The sequence below is a fragment of the Gambusia affinis genome, linkage group LG23 (assembly GCF_019740435.1).
Source record: "Gambusia affinis linkage group LG23, SWU_Gaff_1.0, whole genome shotgun sequence".
NCBI lineage: Eukaryota > Metazoa > Chordata > Actinopteri > Cyprinodontiformes > Poeciliidae > Gambusia > Gambusia affinis.
The window spans coordinates 15,116,716-15,132,451 of record NC_057890.1 but is presented as its reverse complement, the minus strand read 5'-3'; the positions used below and the strand labels follow the sequence as shown (position 1 = coordinate 15,132,451).

Genomic DNA, 15,736 nt, shown 5'->3' with positions numbered 1-15,736 from the left:
AATTTTTATTTATTTTAATTGAGTTAGTCCCAATTTTAGAATATTTAATGGCCTCCTTTCCCCCCTCAAAAATACAGTTTTCATTTATTTATGTCTCCAAGTTTTGCTTGCTTGAAACGCATCATTAAGGATTCTGCTAAACATTATGACCTGTTTAGGTGGTAATTAAGGCAAATGTGTTGGCGCAGCTACCTATCAGGATTCACTCCTGGAATAATTTTTCTTTTGGTTTCCTGTAATTGCTGTAAAACTAGAGAAGTTATTTCTAGTAATAGCGAGACAACTGTTCAACTGTCACATTCTGTAAGTAATTTTAGCAGAAAACAAACTCTTTATGAAAAGAAAGTCATACAATAGTGCAGAACTGGAAACGAGTGCCAAATAAAATCCTGCAGTTAAATAAGTATTGTCAATGTATTCATATGCATAGAATTTATATTTCTTGCAGATATTGGCATCTGATGTTTGTCAAATGCGTATGATTTTTCATTGTTTCTATAATGACTATATGCTAGAAGCAATTATTTCTAAACTCTTTAATTGGATAAAAGACAGTTATTTTTCAGAAGACAAAATAAACAAATCCACAAATTGCTGTACTAACATTGAAGAAGAACAGAGAAGGGAAGCTGTTACAAAAAACAATGAAAGGAATATGTTAAACATATCTTTTTCAACATGATAAAAAGCTGGAAGTGGAAGTTCCAGCTAATTTCTGTCCATATCAAGATGCAGGTTATTTTAGAAATGCGTGTGCACCTAAACCAAATAAATTAAATATCAAGAAGGGCAAAGACTGACAGTTTGATATACAATTTGTTTACATATTTCTCTCCTTAAAAAAGGACAGCAGTTATTTGCACTTCGTGAGCTATTTGCACAAATATTTAGTCATATGCAGAGATGAGTAAGGACTAAATACATTTATTTTCTTTTAAAAAGGACTTTTAGGAGTAGCTGTACTGTACTTTCCACTTCTACTTGGGTAATATTATGAAGCATCACTACTCTTACCTCAGTAAAATTTTTGAATAATCTATTGTATGTAACTTCACTGAAAAAAGAAAAAAACTTGTAAGCAAAAATGCATCAGACACACATCTAAAGTTTACGTTGTCAGGAGACCTCTGGTTTTTCGTGCATAAACATTTCAATTCTAATGGTTTCTTTCTATTTGCTGATCCTGTTATGATTCTTTAAGGTGAAGTGAAAATACAGTCAACAGTAGATATTCACAGGCACAAATTCCACTCAGTCTGGACTCGTATAGCTTTATAACTTTACATTTTAGGGTTTCAATACATTGGAGTATACTGCATTACCTATGTTTTTATTTATTTTTTTATTTTTTTTGGTGCACCGACTGGAAGATCACTTGTTCTGGAGCAAAGGTTCACCTGCCACCATATAAAGACTGTACTGAAGATTTCTCAAACACTCACAAGGTAAGTCTGAGTTGTTGAAGGTGGACAGTGTTCAACCTTTGCATATAAGATTATTTTTTTGCAGATTTAGTATAAACAATATTGAGATTTTTTGTTTATGGCAGTATTGCTGCTGTTATAAACATTGCCGTAAACATACTGCCATGTCTATTTATAAGGGAGTATGTAAACATACATTCATGCATATCTCTGCATCCATGGCAGTATGTATTTATTCGTAACTAGTATGTATGTATACTTGCAAATAAGTTATACATACATACTAGTATTTGTCTCTGCAAATGCTTAACTCAACAACCTAAAGACCATGAAAATATTTTGAGCTATTTTACTCAACAGAGAAAACGCTCCTTTGTAATTCCAAGAAAGTAAAAAAAAAAAAAAGTTTCAACTTTGAAGTGTTGCCTGAAAGTTAGAAATGAGAACAGTTTGTTTTAGTCAGCTGATGAGAGAAAACAATTATTTTCAACAAAAAAAAAAAAAAACTAAATTTTTTTTTGGATTGTTTTTATCAAATTTCAGATGAATACTGACCACTGTTTCCAATTATTAGTCATATATTTCTACTTCATCTCTATATAAGATTCTGGTTTTTGCCTTGGTTTAGTTTTGCCTTAAGTTTATTATAACTACCTTATGCTTTGAGACATTTATATCTCGTAGTCTGTCATCACAACATGCAGCAAATGATGGGCAGTCGGGGCAATATTGGATAGACTTCTGCTAAACTAAGGCTTGAATGAGGGGGTTCAAGTTTTATCTGGCAGCAATAGAAGGCAAAATGTTTATTTCTCAAGTTTGGAGCTACTATGTGATAAGACACCATTGTTTCATTGGGGAGATTCACCACTTTAGGATCAAAATTGTTTGAAAGTGAAAATCAACATCTGTTGTTTTAGGAGTAGATTGTATCTTAGAAGGTGTTTGCCAATCAGTCCTGATAAGAATCAAAGCCTCAGTTGTACACAAGTAACGGTTCTCATATGTTGGATGTTTTTTTGTATTATTTTTTTTATCTGAACCCTGCTGGATGGAAAATGCTGCTCTGATTATATGCATTCAAGAAGAATTGCCTCACTGATTATATGCTTCAAAGACCAGTACTGATCTTCTGATTTGAAACAGTTTTTTTTTTTTTACCCATAGTGCAATAGCTGCTTTGAAACAGTATGCACAAACACAGTTTACCTTATCTTGTCTGTGTGCCTTCACTTTCTCATCTTCAATTTTCTGTCTCAAACCAGATTTAGGTATTATTCTCCCTCAAGTAAATCTCACCACCTGCTTCTCACCAGATTCCTGAAATGACTGTTTTAGTAGTGCATTTCAAATGATCTAGAAATGGTTTCTCTTGCCAATTATACTTGGAAATTATGTGCATCTGTGCCTTCTCAAAACACATTACTGTCCCTTAATTAAAATGTAATTGAGAGACTTAATTTGATATTTGCTGCTAACTTGTTTCTTTATTTGCAACTGGAGTAATTGATGTGAGAAAATGATCTTCTGGCTCTCTCTGAGCTGCCTTGGGAACTCTGAAAATATAATAAGAAATTGTTTTTGCTGTTTGGAATGTAGAACAGTTAATACAATGAGGCATATTGCTGAAATTAGAAAGCTAACCCTGAGCTATGGATAAAAGCAGAGTGACAGAGCAAGCCTTTTTCAGAGGTAGTTTGTGTTGCATATGAATGTTCTCAATACTTACAGTTCATACTAACTGCATTAGCGACTAACACTGAAGTATACGCATTTGATTCACACCATAAGAGCAAACTTTACTTTCAGTCTTTTTAAGCAGCTAGATTTCCCAACAGTGCATTCTGTGAAAGAGCCTATAGTAACGGGAAGAGGTCAAATACATAGGATAAGATCTCCCCTGAGTGTATATGGATGAGGACTCAGCTTGAACAGTGTTGAACAATGGCACCAAGCGGCAGGCGGAGAGCAGCGAGAGCGGCTAGTCACGTGATGTGCCACAGCGAGGCTTCATCTGCCTTTTAAATGACGAGCCCGTCTCCCTGCATCTGAATGGAGAGATATAACCAGGCCAAGGCATGCTGAGTAATCCACCTTCCCTCGTCTTTTCCACAAATTAACTGATCTCAGGCCTAAAAACAACAGCCGTTTGATTTGCAGTGAAGTGAAGAAAATGTGGCAGCCGGGAAAGCCACTCGACCCTGGGCTCCATTCAGCATGCGCTTCCAGCTGACAGGCTGATGAGCTGCAATCAGCCCTCCTACTCTGGCTGGGGCCTGCTGGGGTAATAACTGGTGACTGGATTTGGAGGAATCCTAAAACTGGGCTGATAAAGGCTCAATTTAATACACCGTCTTTTGTAATATATGTTAAAATATTAATGTTAGGTAAATGCTAAAAATACAGTTCCTGTGAGATGCTTAGTAACTATTGGGATTCTGGGGGTTTTAATGTCTCATTTGAACCATTCTTTATCCTTGGAGGAGTGATTATTTAACAAACAATGCAACTTCTGTAGCCATCAACAAACTTTTGGTGTAATTTTGGCTGAATATTTATACTAGTTATAAGAAATTTGAGACATCAGTTACATTTGTTGGTTGCCTGTCACAGAAATTACGTTTTGGCTCAGTCCATACATTTTCAGCGAAGTCAAGGCCATTACAAAAGCTCAGGTTTAGTTTGCTTTATCTATTCGAAAATCGGTTAAAACACTCAGCATTATTCTACCACCACCATGCTTGTCAGTTGGTACTCTATTCTCTGGTTTAAAATCCTAATTTGGACTCTTTGAAACCTTTTTCATTTGACCAGTGACTGGTCAGATGAGGTGAAACTCAATAATTAATTTTGTCTGAAGTTTTAACTATCTGACTCAAACTGTCATCCCCAGATGAACTGAATGGGATTTTATATTAACAGAGGGTTGTAATCAAGACAGAAGCCTGTTGCAAAAGTTTTTGACTGAAATTTGCATTTGCAAATGTCTTTAGCAAAAAGGGTTTAGTCTGATGAAGCATATGTTGAATTATTTGGCCCAGTAAGCGCATGTGTATTTACAATGGTCATCGGGAGACCATCAAGTAAAATGGCAAAGTACAAAATGTCGGGGCAGATGGTGATGGCAACATGGTGTGTGACTGTTTCACTGTCAGTGGCACCGGTGCACAAAGTGGAATAGCTATACAATTTAAACCTGGACAGGTTTCCATGGAGACCAAGCAATTTAAACTTCAGCATTTCTGACTTGCAAGGACTAATATATTTTGCAGAATGATATCTGGAAATCTGTGGGAGGCAATTAAAAAATACAGGTGGTCAAGATGCTGTCACTGATGAATTGGTATAAACTTTTCAGTTACTCTGCATTCACATTAATATTCTGATCTCAGCATACAGGTACTGCAGTCGAAGAAAAGTCCAAACTTACCTTTGGTTGCTATAGTAAAAACAACTGTGTTAGACTCACTGAAACCTATTCTCTCTCGTCAACTAAGGAGATCTTATAGATGTAATGCTGGCATGGTGACTTGAAAGGCTGTCATTTACACTTATCCAAATAGCTGTCTAAATAACACATCCTGGTTGCCATTGACATTTCAGAATCTGAGTGCTTCAGGGTCCATTTTCAATAGGATTTCTGTTCTCCTTGTAGCTTTTATGAAATTCTCATTTCCTTTCTGTATTATTCTCTTTCTTTAAATAATACTTTGGCCTGATTCTTTAGAAAATAGGCTGAAATTATTCCAAATGGACTTCCAGTACTGTGGCTGCTTTTATCCTAAAAGCTTTTCACATGTAGGCCTTTCAGCAGCGATGGGTAGTACCTATGTATGGATGATGGGGAACATTTTCAGCTGTAAAAGCTCAAATTTTGTATCCCAAAGCAGCTTTGTGTTAAACAGCCATTGACTTATTATTTTTATGTACTAACAACTTTGAATTACAGTTTTTAAAGAAAATTGCAAGTGAAAGTAAACAGGTTATGTGCGGATAAATATAAAGATTCGACTCTTTGTTTATTATTATTACAAAAACTGATTTACTTTTATAGTTTTTGCTGGAAAATAAAGTACAACTAAACATAAAAATGCAGCATTTTCTGTTGCACACTAGATATTATGCATGAGATACTGTCTGACCTTTTGGTAAATTAGTACATGTTTTATTTGAAACTATAAAAACTTTTCTGATATGAACTTGATAAGACTTTGCTATTTGAATGTTGATGTTGCTGTATGTCCTCTGTCACTGCCATCATTAACCTCTCCATTTCTGCTGCCAAAGTTAGAAGTAAGAAAATAGAAAAGTGATCTAACTGGACAAATAGAATTTTGTTTTTACCCAAACAGTTATTGCAGCTCTTTGTGATATAAATATTACACAATTTTATTATGATGGTGAGGCAATTGTAAACTGCACAGATGAGACCAGGCTTGACATTTGTTTTGTACCTACTGCCTTAAATTTTTTCAGTAAAAAAAAAAAGCATTGTGAACTTCTTGCAAAGTTACTCCTGGCAGATTGGCCTCCTTTTATTGTGACTTGCTCTTGAAACAGTTGCACCAAACTATTTCCTCCACTGAGTGGGAGGTGGGATGTGCCAGTCTGTTGAACTTGACTGATAACTGTGGATGATCACAGATGAAAATTACAGTGCAGATCCAGCAGCTGCGTCAGCCGCAACGGCATAACAAACCTTTGCTCCTTCTAAAGGTTGCAACAAAATGTCTAAATACTTCAGCGGTAATCGAAGTCTTTTTGTGTTTTTCTAAAGAGCTAAATTATAGATTATAGAAAATTACAAGGTGCCAGTAGCCCCCATCAGTTCTCCTTAACCATTCTGTGTATAATTGTTCTGGCTCTGAGATCTGTTTTGACCCCTTCAGGTGTAGATAAATCTGCTTTGTAAAAAGTATTTTTGTCATTGCAGCCTTGACAGTTTTGGACTAGGTTGAATTGCATACCTCATTTTGTAGTTGGCCTTCTCATTTTGATTGTGCGTGTTGCTTTGAAATGTACAAAATATATTACTTTGTGATATTAACGTAAACTAATGGATGTCTTTTTGCGTGGGAGGACACAGTCTTCATCTTTTCATCTACCAGATTGTCCAACATTTTGATTGACAAGATTTTCTAAATCCAACACTTCAGGATATCTGTTTTATGTAAATATAAACTGAGAGTATAATAATTGTAGAGGAACAGGGTAGTGGAGGCATCTTTAAAAGGAAAGATCCTCAAATCTGTAAATGATAGATTTACTAAACAAATCAAAGAATAAAATAGATTTTTAGCAAATCAATTTTACTTAAATAATACCTATCAAAGAATAAGAAGCACAGTGCTTCACAAGAAAAAGATAAACTGCACTCATACACAGAACGATGTAAAACATGACATAGAAATCTGAGAGCAAGCAAATGGCATCGTGCTGCTGTCGCTCAGCCAGTGAAAACAATGTGTGCATTTCTAGCTAACTTAGGCATTTCCAGGAAAATGGGCAGTTTTCCCATCTCCTTCATAATGGTGCATTACCAGGAACTTTGGATGGAGTTTTGTGGGTAGAGTGATGAGCATTACAAATTGTTTAAATATTTTCATCATTGCAATTCAATGATTTCACTGTAAAGGGCTTATATTTTCTGACTTGCTTTAACTGTAATAGTTTAAATCACAAATATCCATTTTTAGCTATCTGTGGAGCAAATGGGAGTAAATCCTTCACTTAAAGGAATATTTTAGAGCTTAAAACCTTTTAGATTTTGATTGAAAAAGTAAACGCAACCCTGTGGATTGTTAAAGACCTTGAGAAAACAAGGCACTGCTGCCGAATGTATTTGGTTAATCTTGTTTAGGGACACATCTCCCACTTTTATATAGCTGTTCAATTTATTTGAAAAAAGTACATGATTATTTGTAAACTGCGCCACATTGTCCCTCCAAAGCCCACATTGTGAAATGCTATTTTATTTACTAAATAAAAAACATTTGTAGTTTCAGCACATTAGCTAAAAAGTAGACACTTATATTTCTGTGGATATTTTGTTTATATGCATATATGAATTATTCAAACAACTTCAAGTGATTCAAAGTCAAACTACAACTCTGTAATTTAAATAACGACTAATAGTTACCGTACCTTTTGAAGAGTTGATAATTACATTAACATTTTTATGTTGAAATGTTTCCAGGTTATTCTCAATCAAGCTTGTGGGTTGTTCCTGTGTTTAAAAGTGCTGGGTAGATTTAAGTCGGGTGAATGTAGTGATTTAAGGTTGGGATGATAATAATGCTGCTGAAGAAAATTATTAACCAGAGCACCTATGAGGTGACATTAAAAATTTCCAGGATTTGGAAGATTTTTTTTCCCCCTGTGGTTTGGGAGCTGTTGATGAAGAGTCAGACCAATAACCTACAGCTGCAAGACTCCATTTGCACTACAGCCACATGACTGGCTGACTAAAAATAACCCTTTTCTCCAAGATGATACCAAGACTAAGAATAGATTGACTGGAGGGAAGTGATGTGATAGTAAATCACTAGTGAAATAAAGAGGAAGAGGTCAGGAATTCACACTGAAACAGTAAAATATCAGTGATGATTGGTGGGGAAACACTAGTTTTTTTTTTCCAGTTTTGGTTGGTATTCTGGAGAGAGCTTCAGTGCTGGAACAACATAAGAATAAGGTGCTTAGATCATGTTTTTATTCTGAGGATTTTTGAGGGGAAGACAGAGGCAGATGAGGAAATCATTTGTTGCATTGCATTTCCACTTCAATGCCTACTGCCATGCTGTGAATTCATCTCTAAAGTGTGGGGGTGCAGTCACTTGGAAAAATGAGGGAGAGGTTATTAAAAATAGATTTGCTGGATGTTGGATCAGAGATAGAAATGAATGATTAATCTACTCTTAAATTTTCTTTTAATCTTGTTGCTTAGATCACAGGTTTGGGTCATTTAGAGGTTTTAATACACTCAGAGATGAGATGGACTGTACAAGACAGTGATGAGGTCCTTAAGTCAATTTCCAGATCACTTCAGAGTCTTTGTAACACTTTAGCAAAGCATACTTATGAAATTCTGTAGAATAAATTATAACCTTATTACAGGTACTGTTGCTGTTTCTGACTTGGAGCAAAAATAGAATTTCAGTTTTGGCTTAAAAAAAATCATTTCACGCAAATATGTAATTTCCATTTCAGAATCATCTGAAAGTCAGGTGGTCACATATATTGAGTGATCACATGATCAAACCTTGACCAAAATGGCCAAGGTTTGATCATGTGATCAGAGATTGTATCACAGCTTGTGTGGGAATGTTAATGCTTGGAGAAGAAGAGCAATAGGGCTGGTTGGAGCTTTGGATGCAACGGTAAGAGAAATTGCCACAAGGATGTTTTGGATATGTTCCTATGTCGATAACACATAAGAGAATGTGATTCATTTTGGTTTTTGGTGTTGAAAATCACCTTAATATGTTTTCTAAATAACTGCAAAAATTTAAACCCACATTCATTACATTAGTACTTCTTTTGGACTTCATGTAGCATCGCAAACATTATTGAAACAAGAATTGCTTATAGACTGATAATGTATTTTAATAGGCTATACATTAATTTGACTTTAATGATTAAAAATGTCCACATAATATCACTTCACTTCATAGAAATGAAGTAAAAAGTGTCTTTGCAACAATACCTATGATTTTAAGTTTATGTTGGAACTGTCAGTTCTTCAACAAAGTATATTTGAATAATGTTTCAGTTTATCTATCCAAAATATTTAAAACATTTAATTTTGCACTGAAATCTGACATCTTTGTTTCCAAAAATTGTTCTGAAAAAGCAAATTATATCTCAAACTGAGATAGTGAAACTGTCAGCCAGCACCATGGACTCTTTTGGATGAGAAAGAAACCCAGGAAAGACAAGTTTTAGAGAAAGTTTTAGAAAACTGAAAGGGCATCATCAGTTGTGTTTCTTTTTTTAGATTTTCCTTGAAATGGAGGGAAAATATGTGCTAGACTGTTCAAAGCTTGTTGAGTACAATTCTAACTTAAGAGGGTGTTAAAATAATTATATGAGCCTTGTTTGCTCGTCATCAGAGCTTGGAAAGGAATGTTTGAGGGAGTTTTAGGCTCATATTTTAAATTAATTTGGCCAGCCTATTTGTTTGCCTGTCTTATAAAGTTTTTAATTAAGTCCATTTTAAGCCATGTCACTCAGTAACAAAAGCCAAATTCTAATTATACACTAGTTCCTGCCAAAAACTACGCTTTGAAACTTTTTGTTTATCCAAACTGTTTACATTTTGAAGTAGCATCTAATTTGTGCCATTGTTTGATTTTGATTTCAACAGTAAAGCGACAACTGAGGGCGTTTTTCCCAACATCGCCCTGTTAAGCAGTGTCAGTCTTTTTTCTTTTCCTCTCTTAAAATGACATTGATGTATAATTTCTTGGGGAATCTTGCTCATTTCTATGCAGATTCAGTTGCTGCTTTTCATTCAACTGTTAACAGTCAGGCATGCTGACAGCCACCCACTGTTTACCCGTCAGGCTTTTCTCCTTAAGAGGATGCATGCTTTGAACAAGAGGTGCAAGTTTGAGCTTCATCAACATGCATGAGCATTAGCAATCCTTCCCTCTAAGCTTAGAGTGTGAGTGGGTGAGGGAAGGTGGATGCAGGAATGACACAGAGGCACATGAGTGTCAAGTCATCCATCAGTCTGTCATATGCTGTCACCCACCTTCTCCCAGAGATGCTGTCGATCTGTAAACAAGAGAGAGAAACCCCAGGCTTCACGGGGCAGAGAGTAAGGGCCAGATAAACCTCTCCTCTGTGAATCACACAGTGGAGGATGGCAGATTTTTCTAAAGAGGGACTTGAGCCACTCAGCTAAATGTGGATGACTAAGCCAGAGTCCACAAAAACAACCTTCATGCATATATCAAGCTCTTTTTGATACAATTGGTAACATATGCCACTATTTTCTTTGGAAATACCCATGTTGATAAAAAAAAAATTAAATTGAAAGAAATTAAACAATAGCTTGTTCTTGTATTTTGTTTTTATTTCTCGTGTATCTTTAATAATTAAGTTTCCTATTTAATAGAGCAGTCAGGTACAAATTAAAGCTTAACAGTGTTTGCTTGTGTTATTTCAAAAGCTATCTCATTTAGTTTGCTAATTGTTGATATAGATGTCAAAATTTAAGAAAACTTTTATTTTTACTTTCAGTTATGATCATTGCTGCTTATAATTTTCCTGAAAAGTAATGATGAGTGCTACTTCCAGAACCTTTTTATCACTGACTTAGAAAGGTGCAATCAGCTATCCGCATGTTAGAATATGAAGAAGGGGACTCATGCAGCCCTTTATTGCCCCTCTAATTATTTCTCACGTCACATGATTAATATTGTCACTTTGATTTAGTTCTGAGCTCATTAGATAAAAGACTCTGTGACAGAGGATCCTGCTTGTATAGCAAAAGGTCGGGGATGTTTCCTGCCTGATCGTTTCTGGGCCTGTAATGCACCTCCGTCCTCTAGAGCGAGAAGGCTTAGAGTCAGGATGCTGGAGCGCGGCCTGCTGGCTGGGGAAGGGCCAGGGCCGTGACTGTGGCCAGGTTTTCCCTGAGCAGAAACTGGTAGGATGCAGCTGGTGTTTAAGCTGTCGTCAGAGTGCCAGTGGAGCCCCTCCAAAACCAACAAGCCTGTTTTGTTTTCTTTTTTTTTTTTATCAAGACGAACCACCACAAAAGGCAATAATCAATATGCAGCTCAGAGCTTGAGATTTGGGTCAAGATGTGCAAAGAGAAAAGGTCTCTGTTGTGGCCATTTATGCTAAATTTTTGTAGTTTGTAATTTCTACCAATTTAGTTTTCTTCTTTGGGTAATTGGAATATATTTAAGTTAATTTAGAACCAAAATTTGTAATTTTTATATTTGGAATTGTTTAGTTTACGTTGTTAATTGTTAGACCCTCCCATTGATTTGAGTAATAAAGAACACACCGGGTGCTTGGTGGAGGATTGTTTGGTTAATGTCTGGTGTGGACGGGAGGTTTTGTAAAATGATTTTTTTGACCACTTTTTTTAGAGCTTCAAATAGTAAGTTGTTTCGACTAGGTTACAAGACATTTTTAGTAATTATTTTGTCTCTACTTTTAGAATAAATAAATAAATCAATTCGGAAGTGTGTACAAATCCAAAAACCACCTGTTACCACCCACGGCCTTTATTGGAAATTTTGGTTTTTTGGAACAGAAGCCTGCAACAGTCTCTTTGGAGGATTTTGAGGTAACCTTCTCAACTGTGCTTTCAGATGAGGGAAATCTTTTTTTTTTCTTTTTTTTTTTTTTCCCCCTCCATGGGGTCTTTTTGTGGGCTCTGGTGTCCCTTACATGAAAGTAGGCTGACGGGAAAGAGAAAGGGAAAGACATGTGGCAAGCTGCATGTTGAGGGTGTTAAATGGCTTCAAAGCAGTTCAGTGAATGTGATCTTCATTAGTAAATGGAGTGTGCTGTTTTATTTGCATATGCTAACATAATAAACCGTACTGTTATTACCTTTTGATGAAGCTCAGGTAATTTGGCTGATAGCTTAACTTGCATAAAATGATTATTTTCATTACCAGTTAATCTGTGAATTGTTTCAGTTTGTTAATAAAAAGGCCGACAGTCTTATTAACATTATAGTGTGATCCTGAGGGCCCCAGGGACTTTAAACACTTATTTTATTTTCGTTATAACAAAGAAAATTTTAAATTATTAGATGTAATGTTTCTGTAATTCAAAAATGGATTAAATCTACTCTTAGATTCATTCAACTTACCATACTTTTGTGTTCTTTGGAATACCTAATACAGCAAGCTATGTATCAGAGAAAATTAAAATATATTGCTTCTGCAGTCCTGAAATAACAAGTTCTATGTACAATGCTTGACCAAAATTCACGATTGGCCGTTGAGTGAACCTTATTTATCAGGCAAATGGGTTTGCTCTTATTTTCATACAAATTTTGTGACGTGTAATTTGGGAATGAGCATAGGATTCACGTTTCGCATCAGGTCTCAGGTTATGTGTTCGAGTTTCTGTCGATGTGGAGTTGCTGTGCATCAGAAGAAATGAGTCTACTCAAAAAAGGAGTCTCATTTCTATATGTAATGGCTGAAGCTGAGTGCCGACTGTGTTCAGATTTCTGTCCAAAAATAATTATTTCAGTAGTGTTTCTATTCAGCTGAAGAAAGGTATGGCACACCAATGCATTGATTTGTTCTTTGCATCTGTTCAGTGCTTGAATGGGTTCATAGTTACCTGGTGAATCTGCGTCGTAATGGTAACATAACTTATTCATAGTCATATTTGCGATATAATTATAATCTTAGCTAGTGGGAGCACGTAGATGTTGAATAGGAGTAACTTTTGTCCTGTTGAGTGATTTTGATGTGTAATTTATTCAATATTTACTAGCAATTTAAATGTAAAATATTCTACATTTCAGATTTAGATACCTGCACCTTAGTTTTTATTTGTAGGAAAAATTTTACATAGATAGCTCTGTGGTACTGTCATAATAATAAGATTTATAATCGAGTACTGTGCTTTTCGAAAGTGTTAATTCTTAGTACTGTGTTCAGCATGACATGATGCAGCATTTGCACAGTGAGTGTCTACCAGGTGTTGCCTTTATACAAATCGGCTTCCCTTCTTTAAGAAGGTGTTTTAAGAGGTTATGTGCATGGATGTGTGTTTTGTACTCACTCATGTGCAAGGGCAGGTCATGTCTTACTGTGCCCTGATATATACACACACAATTACACACACCATCATGTGTTAGGACCCTTCCTTGTAAGGGTTCTAACAAGGAAGGCTTTTTTTATAAAATTGTCCTTGATAGTGACATGTACCCACCAGACAAAGATGGACCAGGCATTTAATATGTTGAAGGGTCATTTTAGGTTACACAGCATTGCCCACCACAATTTGGCATCTCCCTGCTATCCAGCCAATCACGGACAAGGACTCGGTGATGCAGTTCACCTCTTACTGGAGGGATTCCGAGGAACTGCCGCGTGACGATGCTTGGGCTTAAACAGCTCAGCCTCTCCTGACTCTCACACCTCCTGCTCCTCCTCCCCTCACCCCCCTGCTTTCAGGTTTCTATTCTCCAAGCTGTGTATAAGGAGCATCAGCCTTGTGTGTGTGTGTGTGGGTATTTGATCAGATGAAAATGTAGTGCCACCCTCACCGCTTCCTCCAGACTGGGTGTACAGGCAGCAGACAGCCATCAACCAGCCCTCCTTCTCGTGTCTGAGCTAGGCTCCACCTCTCACTTTCCCTCCCAGCTCTCTCTCCATCTTTCTCTCAGCATCACACACACAGCCACACACGCATAACACATGCATACACACCCTCAGATACACACATCGTCTTTCTCAGTCTCCTCACTCCATACAAGCCTTCTCGTCAGGACTGACAGCTTTGGAGCTGAAGGTGTGCAGCTGTTGCCAGGTAGGAAAGTACATTTTATTCACAGCTCACTCAGCAAGTTATTGATGAAAGTGTTTGTTTTTGTAAAACAAATATGCGATGTATTTGTTGACGGTCAGTCCTAATAATGTAACACTAGTGCTACTCTTCACTCCAACTCCCCACCGTTTTCCTGGACTCCATATTTGGCGCCTGTTTTTGCCGCGCCTTTTGTCATCATGTGCAGTTTGTTTTTTGTCCCCGAATGTGCTCAGAACCTGCTTTAGGTGCAGGGTGGAGCGCAACAGCTGATCATAACTCTGCTTCATATAGGCTACGTCTCTAGTTGCGAAGGGACTCTACGTTGAGGATGTGTGGGCAGATGGAAAGACGATAAGAAGAGGGGAGGGGAAATCAGAAGGAAGATGAGCAGCTGCTTTCATCCTATAGAAGCGTATCCCTCTGTTGTTCTCGCGCCATCAGACAAAATCTGAGTTTACTTCTCTGGCATTTTTATTTTTTTCTACTTTCCTCTGTCCTTCACTTGGGATTTGTTTGTCTTGAGCACGGAGGGAAGTAGCAATCTGTTGATTCTGAAATGAGTTCTAATCTTATATGAAAAAGAATAAGGATTTTTCTCCTGCAACAATTCATGCCTTATTATATATCTCACTTTTTTTCTTCCATTTGTCTGTGAACTGATAAGATTGAAATACCACTTTGGTTCAGCTGGTTACCCAGGATCTCTGCTATTGTTGTGATTGGTGGGAACCCCCCTTGCTGTAAAGGAGGCTTATCACCTCCCACAGGTTTTACTGATGGAGTGCCGATTGGCTACTGCACAGTGCACATGGAAGAGTCTCTCCAGAGTCTGTGCTAACAACGTCAAGCAAATCCATGGTGACTGCCATGCATGTTCAACTAGGAGTCATTAAAAGGCAGATGGCCTATCACCCTCTTCTCCCAGATTACCCAATAACTCTGAAAGCATGATCAGCCGGCGTTAGGGGAGGGGGCCTGGGTTGCAGTATTACCTGCTGCTTTGACTACGTTAAGGAAGGAGGCTCCCGTGAATCAGTTTACCAGATGACGTAGACAGTGTGAGCAAGGCAACACTTTGTGCTTCCGTCCCCTAAATCTAAATGACCGCACAGCTTGTTTCCCCAGGTAGAACGTACGTTTATGTACTCACTGGATCTTCTACAGATGCTCTATATCATAATCCAACAGTCTGTGTTCAGAGAGATGCTGCATTACTGCTTTACACACTTTGATGTTTTTCACAATGTTCAGTTTTACTAAATTATGTATGTTTAAGCTGTAATGGGTTTTTAGAGAATGTTGGTGAACAAACATTTTAAAGATGAAAGATTAAACTTGTACAATATTTTATAAGAAATAAGAAACACACCATTTGTAAATGTTAACTGAATTGACTAAATAGAAAGCTAAAATAGAAAGCTTGCCGTACCAGGAGAAATCAGAGTCAGAACATAGAGTTGTTCTAATAAAATAAAACAAATAAAATTACAAGAATGGTATTGTGAAATTAGAAGAATAGAGTCATATTACAAGATTAACTTGTCATAATATTATGACAAGTTAATCTAAAGTTATGACTTAATTCTCAGGATTTGTACTTTTAATACTTTATTGTTTTATTCAAGTAATTTTATGACTTTAGTATCATATGTTTCTCTTAGTGTGACTGTATTACTTTATTGTACTTGTTGTACCTGTAGAAAGGAAAACAATTTGACATGCAGTCCATAAATCTGGCTGTGACAACAAGAACGCTGCAGTTGAAAGAAAGTTACAACTCTCTTTAAACACGGTGT

At 36.7% G+C, this 15,736-nt stretch overlaps 1 protein-coding gene across 1 annotated transcript in view; it reads left to right on the top strand.

Annotated features, from left to right (window-relative positions):
• Nucleotides 1-15,736, top strand: part of syt1a (synaptotagmin Ia) — a 163,616-nt gene that overhangs the window by 312 nt on the left and 147,568 nt on the right. Inside the window, 1 exon segment of the mRNA XM_044108664.1 lies at nucleotides 1,371-1,445. The gene's annotated coding sequence lies outside the window, so the exon portion shown is untranslated.